Genomic DNA, 3,545 nt, shown 5'->3' on the forward strand with positions numbered 1-3,545 from the left:
GAGCAGTTAGAAAAGGGAGGGCAGCAAGCGTGGGTGACAGTTCACGGCTGCATCTTTTTGAGAGATACAGAGCACAGTAGAAAGGGATTGGGGGTGGCGAGAGGATCTTCCTTCATCTTCAGTGCTTTAGAGGGGCCTGGTAGACAGGTCTGGGCCCAAGGTACAGATCTGGGCTTTTGGGAGGACAGGTGTTTGAAGGCATGGTAGAGACTTAGGTTATCCACAAGAATATCCAAAGAATCATAGGTCTGAGAGTTTTTTTAAGTGAGTGTATTTGAGGATGTTTATAAGCTGAGAGAAAGTAGCCAACAGAGGAAGGGTGTAAAGATCTAGGAGAGGAAGTGATTGTTCATTTGTTTTTGAAAAGCTGAACACTTGTCGTGTGCCTGGCCCGTTTCTAGGATCTGGGGTTCACACCATCTGTTATCTTTTCTGCAAGGACAGTTCAATTCATCCCCTGGTGAACAGAAGTCAGATTATTCTTTGCATCCCATTCAGGTGTAAGAACTGTTTTGTACCTCTGAAAGGAAGCAAGCTCTATCCTTTGGTCACCTGCTGATGATAATAGCATTGGCTGAGACCTGACCATTTACAACGAAGGCACTTCTGTAGGTAATAAGTTCCAGGAGGGCCCGAACTGAGTATGTCTGTTTCAGCATTTAGCATGGTCTAGCATCTGAGAGGCCGGTACATTATTGGCATATAGTAGACTTAAAAATGAATATTTGTGGATTGTCTGAATGAGTGGATGTGTGTGATTCATATCCTATTTGCAGGTCCTATGCCCTGCAATGGATTTTCAGTGTCAGGTTGTGAAAGTATTTATGACGGGGATTGGCATTGTTCCCTATCTAATGGATAAAGATTACACATGAAAGGACTTTACACTGACATCCTAAAAGCCTCATAGGAATTACTTAACAAAAAAATAAAATTGGATTCTGTATAATTTCTAATTTGTAAGCTGGCCAGAACACTGGTATTTCAGCCAGTCCTCTGGTAGTTCCGATGACGTCCCCATGATCACCCAGGCATAATCAGAATGGCTTTAGGATTTGAGAGCCAAAATGTTCCTCAGTATTTACGGCTTTGCTAGTCCATTTAAGAAAATGGACTATTGAAAAAATAGCTTCAGACACAATATGGCATTTTATGATTTAGCATGAAATCTGAGAAATATAGAGGTTATCTGAAGCCTGCAATGGTAAAGTTCCCTCTGCTATTGAAGTTATTGTCTTTCAACAAAGATTCTACATCACTAATGCTATATATATATATTTTATGATATTCAGGTTAATTTCCAGTTCTAAGGAAGTAATTGGTTGGTTGGTATGAGAGATGGTGTGGCTTCCAAAAGTGAAAAGTATTATTTTGTTGTAATTTCCGGCTATCTAAGGATGGGAGAGGCCCAGGACACTGCAGTCAGTATATTATGTGGAGCAGGTTATATTGTGGTTTATTTATGAACTTTTACATGTTTATTTTCTTCTTTGCGGTATGTGGGCCTCTCACTGTTGCGGCCTCTCCCGTTGAGGAGCACAGGCTCCGGACGCGCAGGCTCAGCGGCCATGGCTCACGGGCCTAGCCACTCCGTGGCATGTGGGATCTTCCCGGGCCGGGGCACGAACCCGTTTCCCCTGCATCGGCAGGTAGACTCTCAACCACTGCACCACAAGGGAAGCCCACATGTTTATTTTCTATGCAAGTTTGTGTGCTCCTTTTTGAGTTTTGGTAGATAAGTGTTTTGTAACTTTGGAATACTTGGAGTTATATACATACATATATATATGTATATATATATATGAAACTTATATATATATATATATATATTTTTTTTTAATGTAGTAGTTAAAGCCGTGGAGAGTGTACTAGTCTACCTAGGTTCAAATTCTTGCTTTACCCTATGACTTCCCTGTGGCTTCCTCTGCTCACCTATTAAAAAGGAGGATAATAAGACTGCTGTGGTGAGTTACGTACTAAGTGCTATTTAAGCATTTGCTATAATGATTATGTATACTCGAAGGCAAGGGACTTGCCTCTTGATCGTCTCTGTATTCCTAGTGCTTAAGAATTCCTAGTGCTTTCCTAGTGCATTGTCTTAGGATAGAGATAGCTCAGTATAGTTCTTCTCACTATAAAGTACTGTTACGTTGAAAGTCTTTGCTTGTGTACTCATAATCTATGACATATCTGCTGAGGACAAGGAAAGGAATAGTTTTAAAACTGCAATGGATAACAAAAGATTGTATGATGTAATGCCTTTATTATGTAATTATAAAACTAACAAATGATCGTGGTAGAAAATTTGAAAAACTAGACAAAAGAGAGGTCAACAAAATTTGGAGTAACTTTCAGAGTGTAGAGTTGTCCATGAATATTAGTGCTTTCATATTTTCCAGGACTTTAAGTAGACTCTGCTTCTTAAGAGTCTATTCATGATATTTCACTTTAATGATGTTTTCATCATGGGGACACACACACACAGAAATCTGTCAAAAAAAAAAGGCATGTAAATCACTGATGTTTCAGATAGCCACATGAAATAAAGTGAGAAAGGTCAACAAGCTGAAAGAATGTGGAGTAGCATCTCCTTAATTGCTTACATAACTCTGATAATTACCTCTTTGTGGATAAAGTTATTAATGGGGAATCTAATTCAAGAAAAGTGTATGAACTTCAAGCCTTCTGGAAGCCAAGTATTTCTGTCCACAAAAGGTTACTTTCCACGGCCATTCTTCCTTATTACCAGACAGGGAAAGAGTATTGTATGGCAAAGGGTCTTCCTGAAGGAGGGTGCTTCCCACACTGATTGTCATAAATGACTTCGGAATTACTGTTGCTGTATTACCAAGATCTTAAACTAGGATATTTTTGACAAATGCGGTCCTTAGTTAATTTTTAGAGCTACAAACTGTCAGATGGCTCTGAAATGACAATTATCTGGCTATTCTTCAGGGTGATCACAATACGGTAATGACCTTGAGGTATCACTAAAAAGCAGGAAGGCGTGAGTCTTCCTTTGGTGCCAGAGTGAAATGCGAGTTGGAGTTGGAGTTGGAAAAGAGGCCACAACCAAGTGATAGAGAAGGAAATGTGAGGTCATTGGTGAAAAACCAGGTTGAAGTTAAGGTGAAGAGGCATGAGGAAATGGTCAACTGTTACAGTATTACAAAGATCATCAAGAAGCATATCCATGAATGTGGTTTGTATTGCAATCTGCTGAAAAAGAGACAAATATCCTGGCCTGGCCTTCATGGAGATTATATTTTATTGATTCTGATAATAGATTATTGTTGAAAAGGGCCTCCTATAAATTATAACCATGCAAAGGCAGCAAGATAATTTTTTTTTCTTTATGTATGTGTTTCTCATTCCACTCACTTCTCTCTTAGGGGAAGAGAAAATCACACACACACAAAATGTCAAGTCTCAGCTATTCCTTTTCAAAATAATTTTTTTCCAAATTCCAGTGGAGGCAATAGGTTAACTGTTAAGATTTGTAAGGCTCAAAAAGCTAGATTTTTACAAAGTGTAGCGAAATTTTA

This window comes from Globicephala melas, chromosome 3 (genome assembly GCF_963455315.2).
Source record: "Globicephala melas chromosome 3, mGloMel1.2, whole genome shotgun sequence".
NCBI classification, from domain to species: Eukaryota; Metazoa; Chordata; class Mammalia; order Artiodactyla; family Delphinidae; genus Globicephala; species Globicephala melas.